This window comes from Panthera uncia (assembly GCF_023721935.1).
Source record: "Panthera uncia isolate 11264 chromosome C1 unlocalized genomic scaffold, Puncia_PCG_1.0 HiC_scaffold_4, whole genome shotgun sequence".
Taxonomy (NCBI): domain Eukaryota; kingdom Metazoa; phylum Chordata; class Mammalia; order Carnivora; family Felidae; genus Panthera; species Panthera uncia.
Genome location: NW_026057585.1, coordinates 55,288,059 through 55,304,618, shown reverse-complemented (window position 1 = coordinate 55,304,618; position 16,560 = coordinate 55,288,059). Strand labels below are relative to the sequence as shown.

The following is a 16,560-nucleotide window of genomic DNA, read 5'->3' as shown; positions in this document are numbered from 1 at the left end:
TTTCTGTGTGGCCCTGGTTTGCTATGCAATCTCTAGGTCTTGTAAGTAATAAACCGTTATTTTTTCAAAGCTTCCTGATGGTTGTTGCCAAAGGGTATCTTACATTCTTAACAAGAACCACAAGGGCTGGTACTGCCACAACATTGGTTATTGATAGGCTGTGACTGGCACAAAACACTAGCCCTTTACAGGAAAAGCTCACCAACTCCTACACCAGACCTTCCAAAGCACAGCACATAACCATTTTTAAGACAATGGTTAATATGGTGCTGCCTCCTTCCTTTGCAGAGCACTACTCCTGCACTTCAACTCCACCTAAAAATATCAAACTGTATTTTTTTATATTATGGCTTCTGGGCAAGGTTTAGTGAGAGACTTGTCAACACCCTAGGCCCTTTTTGCCATGTTGGAAACAAGAAGATATATAGTAGCCAAGGTAGATGGATACAGAGAGGTAGGAGAAAAAGACCATCAGAGGAAAAGGGGGAGGCCACACTTTGGCACACTGAATCCATAAAGGAAATTTTACTTCTGTCAGCATCATGTAAACAATGTAATGTGGTCTTTCCCAAAGCTTGGAACTACTTTCACTACAGTAAAGTGTTCATTGTAATTATTGAGAAAATTGTTGTCTTAAAACTGATGTTTACCATAGGGTTTGACCTGTATTTGGTGAAGCTAGGTTTTAAAATAAGACACTGAAGTTTATGAAGGAAACATCAACTTTTCCCAAGGAGAGAAACTGAAGAATTTCTTTTTATTTTTTAATTTTTTAAATTTTTTAATTTTTTAATTTTTCTAGGAATTCAGCCTTTATACCTTTTCCAATGGTATCCAGTGCAGTTTTGTAATGGATAATTGTAGGTTGTTAGCACTTGATACAGGTTGTGCTCATGTGTTATTTCTATAAAGTCAAGGTTAAAGTAACTTCAGAAATAAGATTTTTCTAAGTTTCTTTTAACATTTTGCATACAGAAATGGTAAGTTAGTTACAGAGTGAAAATGTATTACATATACAGTAATTACAGAGAAAATAAATGATCAATTTCTTCAAAGTCACAATTGATGCACTGTTTATTTGATGAAGACATCAGCTTTGAAGCTTTTGCTTAAAAAAACAACAACGACACAATCATTTGAAAAAGTTCACATGCTATTTGGAACAGATTACTCTAATTTTTAGAGCAGAACCAATTTTAAACTTTAAATGCAAGAATTTTTTCAAACTATTGTGGCTTTGTAGGAAATAGATTTAAAAATTTTTGTGAATTTTATTTTATTTCATTTTATTTTATTTTTTAATTTACATACAAATTAGGTAGCATATAGTGCAACAATGATTTCAGGAGTAGATTCCTTAGTGCCCCTTACCCATTTAGCGCATCCCCCCTCCCATAACCTCTCCAGTAACCCTCACTTTGTTCTTCATATGTAAGAGTCTCTTCTGTTTTGTCCCCCTCCCTGTTTTTATATTACTTTTGTTTCCCTTCCCTTATGTTCATCTGTTTTGTCTCTTAAAGTCCTCATATGAGTAAAGTCATACGATATTTGTCTTTCTCTAATTTCACTTAGCATAATATCCTCTAGTTCCATCCACATAGTTGCAAATGGCAAGATTTTATTCTTTTTGATTGCTGAGTAATATTCCATTGTGTATGTGTGTGTGTGTGTGTGTGTGTGTGTGTGTGTGTGTGTGTATACCACATCTTCTTTATCCATTCATCCATCGATGGACATTTGGGTTCTTTCCACACTTTGGCTATTGTTGATAGTGCTGCTATAAACATGGGGGTGCATGTGCTCCTTTGAAACAGCACACCTGTATCCCGTGTATAAATGCCTAGTAGTGCAATTGCTGGGTCATAGGGTAGTTCTATTTTTAGTTTTTTGAGGAACCTCCATGCTGTTTTCCAGAGTGGGTGCACCAGCTTGCATTCCCACCAACAATGCAAAAGAGATCCTCTTTTCCCGCATCCTCGCCAACACCTGTTGTTGCCTGAGTTGTTAATGTGAGCCATTTTGACAGGTGTGAGGTGGTATCTCATTGTGGTTTGGATTTGTATTTCCCTGATGATGAGTGATGTGGAGCATTTTTTCATGTGTTAGTTGGCCATCTGGATGTCTTCTTTGGAGAAGTGTCTATTCATGTCTTTTGCCCATTTCTTCACTGGATTATTTGTTTTTTTGGGTGTTGAGTTTGCTAAGTTCTTTATAGATTTTGGATACTAACCTTTATCTGATATGTTGTTTGCAAATATCTTCTCCCATTCTGTTGGTTGTCTTTTAGTTTTGCTGATTGTTTCCTTTGCTGTACAGAAGCTTTTTATTTTAATGAAGTCCCAGTAGTTCATTTTTGCTTTTGTTTCCCTTGCCTCCAGAGACGTGTTGAGTAAGAAGTTGCTGCGGCCAAGATCAAAGAGATTTTTGTCTGCTTTTTCCTCAAGGATTTTGATGGCTTCCTGTCTTACATTGATGTCTTTCATCCATTTTGAGTTTATTTTTGTGTATGGTGTAAGAAAGTGGTCCAGATTTACTCTTCTGCATGTCGCTGTCCAGTTTTCCCAGCACCACTTGCTGAAGAGACTGTCTTTATTCCTTTGGATATTCTTTCCTGCTTTGTCAAAGATTAGTTGGCCATACGTTTGTGGATCCATTTCTGGGTTCTCTATTCTGTTCCACTGATCTGAGTGTCTGTTCTTGTGCCAGTACCATACTGTCTTCATGATTACAGCTTTGTAATACGGCTTGAAGTCTGGAAGAATTTCTTTTCCTGAAATGATTATTTCATTAAATTGGAAAAGTTGATATAATTTTGTTAACTTTTTCAACATTTTCTATAAAACATACCACTGCATTTTGTCTACTATTCATCTGGAATAACCATGTGCTAGTAACTGACTTCCCTTTATTTTTTGCTTTATGTATTCTTTATCATTTAACTTTATTACAGGCAGGCAGAGCCTGGTCCCTGTTAGAATGACAAGAACTGTTTCTTTAATTACTGTACAAAGACAGTAGTAGTATTCTGGCAGATCCTGTGCTATTCAATCAAACAAGTTTCAATAAAAAAAAAAAAGCTGATTTGCCAAAATCAGACATTTGTTAAGTGAAAAAAATTATGTAGGCACTTATTAGCATAAGTGCCTACAGTGACATTCTATTTTTTGAGGTTTACAGCTCTCAGGGAGCGCGTGTTGCTGGAAGTTCTATTTAAAAATTACGTAAGGATTACGATACTCGCATCTACCTGATAGAGGAAAACGAGAAAGGCAAGTGGGTCATTTTAGAAATCACAACTTTTAAGCTAATTGCAATTTCTAAAGTAAACCTAATGGTACTGCAGAGAACAAGAACGTCTCTAATCTAATCTTGGCAGCATTGTGATTTCAAACTGCTAAGCCACACAGTATATTCACTTTTCCTTTGTGTGGGATGCCTATTAACCCTCACCAAGGATCTTTCTCTGTGCCTTGGTTATGTATTGCAGCATTCATGATTGATGAATTGTTGTCAAAGACAGACTCAGGCCCTTGCTTTTTACCAAAAGAACTTTTTACGGAACACAAATGTTTTTCTGAGGGAGAAATGTAGATTTGGTTTCATGCTTTCTTGGTAAGAGATTAAGGAGGATGGTCTAATAGAAACAGGGAATGAGAGCAAACTTGAGAAAGCAATCGCAAGTGATTGGCTTGAATAAGGGTAAATATGTGAACATCTTTCTGGACTTACAACTGTCTTCTGAGGAAAAAGCCAATGCTACTGATTGTTTTTCAGAAGTTAAGATGGCTATCACCCAATTGTTTTGCCTTTTACTTAGAACATTAGAAGGAGGGGGCTCCTGGGTGACTCAGTTGGTTACGTGTCCAGCTTTAGCTCAGGTCATGATCTCACAGTTCATGAGTTCGAGCCCTGCTGCGGGCTCTGTGCTGATAGCTCAGAGCCTGGAGTCTGCTTTGGATTCTGTGTCTCCCTCACTCTCTGCCCCTCTCCCACTCACACTCTGTCTCTGTCTGTCTCTCAAAAATAAATAAACATTAAAAAAAAACATTTAAAAAAAAAGAACATTAGAAAGAAATACTTACAACCCAATCCAAAATGTCACTTCTAAAGAAAAATTGTGTTCGTATGCCCATGATGACCACAAAGCACAGAAATATTTTCCTTTTTTTCTATCCTTTCAAAACTGTTAAGACAATTTCTTGATCTCTCTCCCACACCTCCAGAAACCTTACTCCTCTATGAATCCTTGTGATCTCATCTACAACATGGATGAGCAATACTTATTGAGTCCATCTCAACACATGAGAAGACTTGCAACTTACAGGTACTTCTCTGTAACAATATGTACATCCTCCTGATTCAAGTGTATCAAAGTATGTCAGCACTTAGTTGATAGAGCTCATGAAAACTGTGCTTTAATAAGAGGTAGTCTATCTTTGCTCCCAAAGAGAGAATAAAGAATACATAAGAAACAAAGACAAAAAAGCCAATGGAAATAGGAAAAAAATTATTGTTATTTCTAGGCGGTAGGTATTTCTGATGTTTTGTCTAGTTTTCTGTATTTGGAATGCTTCATAATTTTTTAATGGCTTTTCTCAAGAAAAATAAAGCTAAAGAAGTTCCCAGGTACTCAAAATTCTAACTGAAGAAATGGAAAGGAAGAGGAGAAATTGCACAGCATTTTTCTTTTTCAGGGGCAGCAAGTTGAAGAAAACTCTGAACTGCTGTTGCATCGGAGGGACGGTGATCGAGGGGGTCCCTGGGAGCAATATTCTTATTCCACTGAAGGAGGTGAGCCAAGATACTTATAAGCTCTAGAGAACCTTTAACACAGGAAGCTATTTATCATAACAAGGTTGGTTGATACTGTTCCCATACTGAACCAATTAGGTTTGCCTATTTCGTCATACTTCATAACTTGGGATGATAGGTTTCCAAGTATGGTACAGTGTAGTAATTGAATTTTGATCAAACACACATGGCCCATAACCCAGTATGTGAAATTTTCAGAACAGTTCACAGCTTTTAAATATCCAGTCAACATGTTGCCAAAAGTACAGGATGTACTTGATGCAAGGGGGAGAGAAAGGGGAGGGCTGACTCTTGGTAGAGCTGTAAAACAAATATTTTTGTTCTTGTTCTCTTCTTATTTTTCAAATAGCAGTGGAGAAAGGCCGTGGGATATCATATCATAACTCAAGTCTTCCCCTTGCTTGTTCCATGCACATAAACATCTTTGAGTCTCATTTCAGATATTTCAGATTATCTTTTTTTTTTTGCATGAAACTATTTTCATGTCACAGGACTGTTACACATGACCTGCTAGCATTTCTCATTGCAGAACTATCTAAAGAGTATTTTTTGACTACCTACCATATGTTAGACACTGGATCTATAGGTTAACTCTTTTAAATAAAGAGATATAATCCCTGTTTTCATGTGATCAACTGTGGATGGAGAGACAGGCATAAAATAATGAAAACATCAATAGTTTTATAACTATAACCTGTGATAATTAACATGAAGAAAAAGTAGAGGGGCACCTGGGTGGCTCAGTTGGTTAAGCGTCCAACTTCGGCTCAGGTCATGATCTTGTGGTTTGTGAGTTCCAGCCCCGTGTCGGGCTCTGTGCTGACAGCTCAGAGCCTGGAGCCTGCTTCGGATTCTGTGTCTCCCTCTCTCTCTGCCCCTCCCCTACTCATGCTCTGTCTCTCTCTCTCTGTCTCTCAAAGAATGAGTAAATGTTAAAAAAAATTTTTTTTTTTAAAAAAGTAGAGCATCAGGAAGGACAAAAATGGGGGTCTGATTTATCCAGGAGAAATGGAGAGGGGAAGAGAAGCAGGGAACACATCTCCAAGAAAGTACCATTGAAATTGATCCTTGAAAGATGAGAAGCAATCCAAGAGAGTGGATACATATTCCCAGGAGAAGTAAGCACATAGATAAACCTTGAAGTAGACAAGACTTTGGCAAATTCAAGGATCTGAAGGCTAGTATATTCAGTGAAAAAGAAGCTAAAAAGATAGGCAAGAGACAGATCAAACTTTGCCATGTAAACGATTATGCTAAGATTATAGAAGGATTGTTCAGCCATTCAAAGGTGGTAGGTCAGGGAGTGACATAATGGGAGGCAGGCAAGACAAGAAGCAGAAAGACTAACTAGAACACCTTGACTATTGTCCAGATCAAAAATACTAGTGGCTACGAATGGAGCAATGGCAGAGGTGAAGAACAGTGGACACCTGTGAGCTATATTTTGGAGAAGTGACATAACTTAGTGATAACTGGACCTGGGAAGTGAGGGAGAGGAAGCCCAAGGAAATCTTCAGGTTTGTGGCTTCAGCAGCTTAATGAATAAAGTCTAGTAAATACTAACCTGTTAGCATAACTCGTAAGAATACCCCACAGGGATAGAACTACATCACTCTCACAAGCTCCCATGTCTGTAGTGATACTCTGCTCTCATCAGATTTTAAGGAACAGATGCCTTAATCAGATGGTGGGGATACAGAGAAATTTTCCACCTACATGTACATCAAACTGTTTAAAAAATACTTTTTAATGTTTATTTATTTTTGAGGCGGGGGAGGGGCAGAGAGAAAGGGAGGCACAGAATGTGAAGCAGGCTCCAGGCTCTGAGCTGTCAGCACAAAGCCCAGCGCTACGCGGGGCTGGAACAAACGGGATGAGACATCCTGACGTGAGCGGAAGTTGGACGCTCAATCAGTTGAGCCACCCAGGCGCCCCCACACCAAACTTTTCTTACCATAAGCAGGAGAATGTCTCTGAGATATGAAAATCAGACTTTAACATAAACTTAAAATATTTACTCTCACCTCTACAGACACGGTCATAGATGTCTGGCAGTGGAATAAGGAGAATCTGGAAAAAAAATTGCTCCTTTGAAAATATTTGAAAACCAAGTTTATTTCTTTATTCATTCAATAGATTTTCCTGAGTGTTTTTAGTGTGGAGCATATGAGGTAAATAAGATGTGTTCCCTGCCTTTGCAAAGAGTATATTCTATCAGGGGAGAAAGAGGCATTAAAAAAAAAAAAAAAAAAAAAAGTCTAATACAGTGCAGCATGTTATATAGATCAAGTAATAGAGTTATATTTAGCAGATGATAGGATTATTAATTTTCCGGGGGGAGTGGGGGACAGGCACATGGGCATGGCTATCAAGGCTTTCAGAGAGGTTGCATTTGAGATAAGTCTTGAAGGATAGACAAGAGTTTGCTAAGCAAAGAAGAGGATGGGGGAGATATTCCAAGAGAAGGCAACAGCATAAGACAAGATATGAGGGTCCCAAAGAGCACTGGGTACTTGGGACTAGAGCCCTCAGGGTGTCTGGTCCAAATTGGAAAAGTCGCCCTTCCATTCTGAAGTCTGAAAAACACTACCAGTCTAGTCTGACTTACCTGCTATCACTTGAGCCAGACAGGGAATTCTAATTTGAGTGGACCCAAATCAGCAAAAACCTCTTCACTTCATGTGACTACTGCCTGAATATTGCCTGTGTTCATGCAAGTTTGAGGTTGACCTATTGAAATGGGCGGTCCTCCCTCCCACAATCAAAATCAGTCCAACAGCTTGGCCAAGGCCACAGGACCCAGCTTTTAATATACCTGGAAAGAGGCAGCAGTGGCCCAAGGTAATGCTTATGTGGCCTGGAGAGTGCAGATAATAGGATGATCCTGACACTTAGTCTGGCAAACCGGTACAGCTGCCCTCGTACAGCAGTCAGGCGTAGTGAATGACCGCCACCAAAAAAATAAATAAATACAGTATGTGTGTGCATGTGTGTGTGCATGTGTATGTGTGTGATCTTTACATTTGTTTTTAATAGCTATTCAGACAGTCCTTAGAGAGGGAGTTGGCAGCTTCAGCTGGAGGCTGCTCCCCCACCTGTCTCCAGACACTGCAAACACAGCTGTGTAAGGAGACAGCCAAAGCTTCCAAGGAAAGACAGGGTACAATCCAGGGGGTGGGGGGAGCCGGCAATGGGAGCGCCTTTCTCACAAACCCACTTGGGACAGGGCCTGTCTAGCAACCGCAAAAAATTAGCAAGGAGGACATGGTAAGGCCTTTTTTTTTTTTTTTTAACTTCACAATAAGTAAAGCCATTCAAGACCCAACTCAATGGCCACTTTAGTAACCACATGCGAAGTAACCGCTTGAGCTAAAGCCGACCCTCAACGGCCACTTTAAAACCATCTATGAAAAGGGGAAGACAGAGCACTCAATTCAAGCGAAGGGGAGAGCGAGGTAACAGGCATCTCCAGCAAGGCACACATGCAGGTTTTCTCCTTACATCCAGATGACACGTAGAGGATTTATGCGCTATCGCAGAACTCGTGGTTCCTGACACAAAACACAGAACTTCCTGGCAAAGTACCTAGAAACTTCATTTCTATTTCTCCAGGCTGAAAAGCGCAGGCATTTTCAAAGTTCAACTCTAGGAAAGTCAGCAGGGGCGAGATTTCAGCAGCCGCTGATGATCCCAATGTTAGCAATTCGAGAGTGGTCAGGGGGTTGCTGCTCCCCGAACAGAGGGGACATTCGAAGAGGGAAAGATACAAGTCGTTTTAGCAGATGAAAACCAACAAGGAGGTATTTTCGGTATCATTTTAATCGCAAAATAGAAGAACGCGGTCTGTGCCTGCGTGCTACCCAAACGTCGATTTGAATACCACTGAACGCTAGTTTGAAAATTTCCATTTTTGTAATTTGCTTTCCTTTGTGAAGCCAAGACTTGAGAGGGAGCTGGCAGCCGGCTCCAAGTCTGGCACGACTTCACCTCAGACGCACTCGGTTGGTTTGGATGTCGAGGGAGACCGCACAAGAGAGACGGGGAGAGGGAGGAAGCGAGGCAGGGAGCGAAAGAACCTTGGCCGGGGCTGCCCGGCAAGCCGGCCTCCGCGGCGCAGCCAGGGGCTTTGGCTCCACCTGCAGGAATCGGAAGGCACACCGCTTAGATGCCCCGCTTCCGCAGAAACCGGGTGGGGGCGGGGACGGACCTCCGCCGGGGCCTGTCCCAGCCCTTCCCCACGGGGTAAGAGGAGGGGGTGGGGGGAGTTGGGAAGTAGGGATCTCCAACACCGATCAGGAGCGGCAAGCCCTATTCAGTACAGGGATTTGTATTGGGGGGAGAAGAGACATCATGCCCTCCGACAACCTGTTCTTAGTTAAAGGTAAGCCCCATTTGAAGGCCAAAGGCAGTATTCGGTTCTAGTACAGACAGAACGCATAGCATGTGCTCAATTATTGAATACATGAACAAATCCACTCTATCAAACAACAGAGAACGAATGTGATCAAAACCACCCCCCCCCTTTTTTCAGGTGTATTTATGAGTTGTCAAGTATTTTGTTAATGGCTAGTAATTGCTACAAAAATCCTCCACTATCTACATTAGTACTGTGTTCCACCTCCAAGGTGGGCAGCACAAAGTAAGGGTCACCTGTTTCATCTGGCGCCCTTATTTTGCAGGTGAGTAAACAGAGGCATGGAGAGGATTCCCCCCAACCCCCCGCAGTCAACTAGTTTGTTGATGATAGAAATGGTTTGGGGCTAAATTTTCCTAACCTCTCTGGAGTTTGGTTTCTAAAGCAAGAGAATTATTCTACTTTACTGTAGATTGGCCAGCATGGATATGCTCAGCTGATTGGCTATCTCAGGAGGAAATTGGCTTCCCTGCCTACCTGTTGTCCTGTCCCTGAGCTTCTGTCCCAGCTTCTGCTCTGGGCCAAGGCAGCTGCTCATGTTGCTTTACTCCAAATATCAAATGCTGCCTGGAGCTGATGCCAACCCGTTGCTAAACTTATGAATTCATTTTTTCAAGCCTAAAGGACAGAATCTTTGCACTTGTGGGCTTGTAACCTACAAAACAGGCAGGTGCTTTGTTTTAGCAACACAGGTGTCTTCTATCCAGTAGCTAGCACATCTACTTACCCAAAGTGCTTAATAAGCAGTTCTTGAGCTTCCCAGTGATAGTTACAGATGAAGCTGGTATTTACCAATTGAAAAGGAATTTTTGCTGTAGGCAGTTAGCGCTCAGTTTCCAAATAAAGTGAAGATCCTTCTTGTAAATGACTTCATTTGCGTTATGTCAAATGAATATGATCCAGGGAAAGTTGGAGATCAAAAGATCCAGACTCTAACCACAACCCATTTATAAAATGGAAGTAATACTGTCATGACCTCTGAAGGGATTAGAAATGAATCATTATTACAATAATCACAATATTAATAATAGCTTTGAACTGGGGCACCTGGGTAGCTCAGTCAGTTAAGTGTCCGGCTTCAGCTCAGGTCATGATCTTGCAGTTTGTGAGTTTGAGCCCCATGTCGGGCTCTGTGCTGATAGCTCAGAGCCCGGAGCCTGCTTTGGATTCTGTGTCTCCCACTCTCTCTGACCTGCCCCAGCTCACATTCGCGTGCTCTCTCTCTCTCTCTCTCAAAAATAAACATTTAAGGGGCGCCTGGGTGGCGCAGTCGGTTAAGCGTCCGACTTCAGCCAGGTCACGATCTCGCGGTCCGCGAGTTTGAGCCCCGCGTCGGGCTCTGGGCTGATGGCTGGGAGCCTGGAGCCTGCTTCCAATTCTGTGTCTCCCTCTCTCTCCGCCCCTCCCCCGTTCATGCTATGTCTCTCTCTGTCCCAAAAATAAATAAAAAACGTTGAAAAAAAATTAAAAAAAAAATAAACATTAAAAAAAAAATAGCTTTGGGGCGCCTGGATGGCTCAGTCGGTTAAGCGTCCGACTTCAGCTCAGGTCACGATCTCACGGTCCGTGAGTTCGAGCCCCGCGTCCGGCTCTGGGCTGATGGCTCAGAGCCTGGAGCCTGCTTCCAATTCTGTGTCTCCCTCTCTCTCTGCCCCTCCCCCGTTCATGCTCTGTCTCTCTCTGTCTCAAAAATAAATAAACGTTAAAAAAAAAATTAAAAATAAAAAAAAAAATAAAGGTTTAAAAAAAAATAGCTTTAAACTATTATTGGTGCTTACTACATTCCAGGCTCTCTGCTAAGCCCTGTAAGTACATTATCTAATTCATAACAACTCCATGTAGGTTACAGTTATCCCCATTTTACAGAAGGAGATCTGAAGCTCAGAGAGGTTTAAGTACTCACCCATGGTAACAGCTCACAGTGGTGAGACCAGTATCAGAACCCAAATCCTACCTCACTCTAGACTCCTAAGCACTATGCTGTACAATAAACACCTATTGGCTGCTTCCATGCCAGTGACATTCAGATCTTTATCTCTAGTTCTGAGTTCTCATGGGAGCTCTATACTTTATTTCCAATTACTGAAAGAATATCATTAATTATATATTTCACTGCTATTTAAAATTAAAAGGGCCTAAGCTAACCTCCTTCCCTCTTTTCATAAGCATTTGCCATGAACCATCCATGTTCAGACCTCCAAACTCGGTCTAGGACACTGGTTCTCAAATGGGGATGATTTTGCCTTCTGGGGGATATTTGACAATGAAAACTTTTTTGGTTGTCACAACTCGGGTGAGGGGATGCTGCTGGCATCTAGTGAATAGAGACCACAGGTGCTGCTGAATAGTCTGCAATACGCATGACATCTCCCACAACAAAATTTTATTCTGCCCCAAATGTCAATAGTGCTGAGTTCAAGAAACCCGGGTTTAGGAATATGAAGATGCATCATCAGACAGATCCTATCAATCATCTGATGCATGAGATATATGTGTAAATTTGAAGCACAAAGTTTGCAGAGATAACTGTGTGGTGAGGCGGAGTAAATGCACCTAAGTCTATAAAGTCCATAATGAGCTATGGGGTGTACTATGGGCTGGGCGGAGGAGGTGATACTTGAGCCAGGCGCAAAGAAGAGATGAGATCTGGATTCCAGATAAAAGAACAAGCAGTGTGCAGGGTGTGTGGGTGTACTTCCAGAATGTGGGCTGATTTTAATTGGAGCGGAGGATGTGTGAAGAGGAGTAGTGGAGAAAAGGAGGTAATGTTGTGCTGGGGCCAGATCAAAGCTTTGAGCAGAGAGAAGGACTTCAGACTTTATTTGTGAGTACTAGGAGGCACATCTAACGTTTTCACATAGAGGACCAATATAATCAAAATGTTCTGGGGCGCCTGGGTGTCTCAGTCAGTAAAGCGTCCGACTCTGGATTTCCACTCAGGTCATGATCTCTCGGTTCATGAGATAGAGCCCTGCCTGGGGGCTCTGTGCTGACAGCTCAGAGCCTTTTGGGATTCTCTCTCTCTCCCTCTCTCTCTCTCTGCCCCTCCACCGTTCGTACACACGCTAATTCTCTCTCTCTCTCTCAAAATAAATAAATAAAATGTTCTGGGGGAAATGAATCTGGTAACTGAATGAAAACGGATTGCAGAGGGGCACCTGGGTGGCTCAGTCAGTTGACCGTCCGACTTCAGCTCAGGTCGTGATCTCACGGTTTGTGAGTTCGAGCCCCTCGTCGGGCTGTGTGCTGACAGCTCAGAGCCTGGAGCCTGCTTCAGATTCTGTGTCTCCTTCTCTCTCTGCCCCTCCCCCCACTTGGGCTCGGTCTCGGTCTCTCAAAAAGAAATAAATGTAAAAAAAAAAAGCAGAAAATGGATTGCAGAGAATAGGAAGCTGGAGAGAGGAAGATAGAACACTACTGCCATACATCCTACTGTTAAAAAAAAAAAAAACACTTAGCTATTTTTGTTCTTATTAGTAGCAACCAATAACTGCGGGATTATTGTGAGTCAAAGCTAAACACAGTTTATACACCCTACCTTAGGGTTCACGTACCATCGCAGGGATTTACCCAGTTTACAGACACAGGGACGGTCTTAGCTTGGCTAGGAAGTGGCAGAATCGGATCTGGCCCCCAAAGCCTCTGCTCCTAACTGCTCTGTGTGCTGGGATTCTTAGCCTCTTGACCAAAGCAGACTGTTCTCTTTTCTAAGGCAGGGCTATAAAATGAGGCAGCCCAGACCCCCTACTGGGAATGGGAAGGTCTGGGACAAACAGCCTCAGGAAATCTGCTCCTCCTTGGCAGTAAGAGCTGACTGTAGGAAGAAAGGGATGTTTCTCTGAGCTAATTTTAGGGGTGTGGGGAGCATAGGCATGTGCCTTATTGCAAACACACCTACACAATAGATTCTCCAAATCGCTCTGGAGTGGAACCGGCTCTTCCCAGGGGGATGGTAAATGAGAGCAGAAATGGGGCCCGGGTTGGGGCATCTGACTCAAAGATAGAGCTTCTTATGTCAGGCCTCTCCCGCCTGATGAGGTAGCAAGCAGAAAGCTATAAAGTGGGGACTGAAAGGCTGTGACTCAGAAATTCCTTGTTTACTTGGCTCCTGAACAGATCGCTAACGGGATCCAGGTGTGTGCTCTGGTTTTGTTTTAGAGCCTTTTGGCCACAGGCAGGGGAAGAGAGGAAAGGTGTTGACCATATCTGTAGGCAGGGTGGGTGGCAGCACTAGAATTGGTGGAGGTGTCGACAAAGGCATGGCCATACAGGCCAGCCGGTACCAGTGGCCACTGGGGGCTTTGGGTGGGTCTGCAACTAGAGGGTCTCTGGTGACCCAGCGCATGAAAGGAGATTCATTACAAGGAGCTAGAGAAGTAAGGAACAAAATGGAGGCCACCACAAGTAACCAAGGACTGGTAGGTGGAGTATGCATGCGTGAGAACCTTCTTGAAGACTTCTAGGACTTTCTGAAAGGAATGAAAATGGTAGAAATTCTCACCGAGAGGGCAGGGAAAGAGAGAGACTTTGAAGGTGTGCGATGGCCATCCCCGTGCTTCCGTATGACTCCATTGCAGGTTAACTTTAAACTATTTTGGGGGGCGCCTGGGTGGCTCAGTCAGTTAGGCGTCTGACTTCAACTCAGGTCACGATCTCACGGTCCGCGAGTTCGAGCCCCGCGTCGGGCTCTGGGCTGATGGCTCAGAGCCTGGAGCCTGCTTCTGATTCTGCGTCTCCCTCTCTCTCTGCCCCTCCCCTGTTCATGCTCTGTCTCTGTGTCTCAAAAATAAATAAACGTTAAAAAAATAAAAAAATAAAAAAATAAAAAATAAACTATTTTGGGAAGTTCATGATCTACAATTTAAAGGTCAAAGATGCTAGGATTCCAGGGCTCCGACTCTTCTTTCTAAAATCCCACTTTAAAGCCTTAAAGAAACATAAATTCTTAATACAATCTCATATTTTGACATTATGAATATGTAGATTAAAAAAATCAGGATACAACCTCTTTTCTGGACTTGATCTCCTCAAGGTCTGGGATTGCATCTGTAGCACTAAACTCAGGAGGTCCTCAAGAAGTATCTGCGAAGTCTAACTCAGTATAACATTCTTCCAAAACATTAAAAGTATTCACTAAATGGGGGCACCTGGGTGGCCCAGTAGGTTAAGCGTCCAACTTTGGCTCAGGTCATGATCTCGCAGTTTGTGAGTTCAAGCCCTGCATTGGGCTCTGTGCTGACAGCCTGGAGGCTGGAGCCTGTTTCAGATTCTGTGTCTCCCTCTCTCTCTGCCCCTTGCCTGCTCACACACTCTGTCTGTCTGTCTCTCTTGTTCTCTCAAAAATAAAAAATAAAAAAAGAGTAGGGGCACCTGGGTGGCTCAGTTGGTTAAGTGTCTGACTTCAGCTCGGGTCACGATCTCACGGTTTGTGAGTTCGAGCCCCACGTCAGGCTCTGTGCCGACAGCTCAGAGCCTGGGTCCTGCTTCAGATTCTGTGTCTCCCTCTCTCTCTCTGCCCCTCCTACCTTGTGCTCTGTGTGTCTCTCTCTCAAAAATAAATAAACATTTTTTTAAAAAAATTTTAAAAAATTTAAAAATTTAGAAAAAAGAGTATTCACTAAATGCATTAAAGTAATTTTTAAATCCAAATTTTATTTTCACCTAAAAAAAAAAAAGCCTAACCTTATGCATCAATATGCCTGTTTTCACAAAGCCTTTGCCCACAGTCTGTAAGTTGTCCTAATACTAAGACCAAATGCCAAAAAGCAAATGTTTTTTCCTTGAGAAAATCTGGAAGAGGCAATTATACTAAAACACACTACTCAGAAGGATCTGTTTCACTGTCTTTGCTTGTGTCCATGGCATAATTAGGCCTCTTCAAACCAGTGTCCTAAGAAAAGAATGAAAACCAGAAATGAAAGCTCTTATCACTATGGCCTCTCCATTTTGTTGCCCGACATGGGATATTCCTCATGAAAATGAGGGTTGAGATTAAAAGCACAGCTCTCAGGGCTTGAAGGTCTCCACACAACTGAAAATGTCCGTGGTCACTTCACACACACCCTACACTTCAAACGAGCTTGCTTGAATCCAATGTGGTGGATAATATAGTACTTAACCTCGAAGTATCAGGTGGGACTAGCACTTTCATCAGGTAGTCAATGACCCTAACTAGGTTAGCACCCTCAGAGGAAACAGGTAGCCTATTGTAGGTAGCCTATGAACCACTTACTGATTACTAATAATTACACCAATGGATCTCAACACAGAAAACCTTAAGTCTGAGTGACCTGGAAGGGTCTCAGCATTTTAGCATCTCCTTACTGCTACTGAGCAATCCAGATCTCTCCACATGGGCAGGGTATCCTGAGCAGCTAATGGAGATGCCTCCTTCCAAACCCTATTTATATGCACCAAAGTCCTTCCCCCTAATGAATTTCCAGTGGGGACAATGCCCTCTTGTTGGATCGTCAATCGTTTACATTTCTCTGATCTTTTCTCGAAGCTTCCAATGAGCATCAGTTTTGCAGCAGCCACCTGAGCATCGAACAGGCAATTAATTGGAACAGATTTAATAAATGTACTGGAGAAGGAAGCTGTATGTTTAGGGACGACGGTACTTTCATGGTCATGCATAACGGACTGGGCACTTTTCCACCCACCTGCTTATGCTACCACAGTGAACACAAAATTTACATACCTGGAAGAAAACAGTATTTTCTGAAACGTTAATAATAACTGCAGAAAATTTGTCTATTATGAGTAAACATCTCCATGGCTTAACTTTGCACCATTCTATTCTGGTTAAAAATATCTACAGTGTTACCTCTTATCTTCCTTCTAAAATACACTGGTAGGGAGGCACCTGGGTGACTCAGGCGGTTAAGCGACGGACTCTTGGTTTTGGCTCAGGTCATGATCTCATAAGTTCAAGCCCCACATTGGGCTCTGCACTGACACTACAGAGACAGCTTGGGACTCTTTCTCTCTTCCTCTCTTTTTGCCCCTCCCGCTCTCTCTCAGAATAAACAAGTAAATTTAAAAAAATAAAAAAAATTTAAACATTTAAAAAATTAGAAAATTAAAATAAAATACACTGGTAGTAATTGAAATGAAATTGAAATCCAATCTATTCCACAGAAAAACTGATAAATATACCCAAATATTTTGTACATGTGTATGTATATACATTCAAGGATATACACATACACAAAGATATTTATGACTGTATTAACACAAATGCATATATAAACTTATGTGCAAAGACATTATATATATATATATATGTATATATATACACACACACACACACACTACACACATTTGTGTAGTGT

At 42.1% G+C, this 16,560-nt stretch overlaps 1 protein-coding gene across 1 annotated transcript in view; it reads right to left on the bottom strand.

Moving 5' to 3' along the window:
- Positions 1 to 801: 801 nt before the first annotated feature.
- The window catches only part of TM2D1 (TM2 domain containing 1), a 92,846-nt gene continuing 77,087 nt past the window's right edge, over positions 802 to 16,560 (bottom strand). Inside the window, exon 7 of the mRNA XM_049618579.1 lies at positions 802 to 2,770. The gene's annotated coding sequence lies outside the window, so the exon portion shown is untranslated. The remainder of the gene's footprint in view (positions 2,771 to 16,560) is intronic.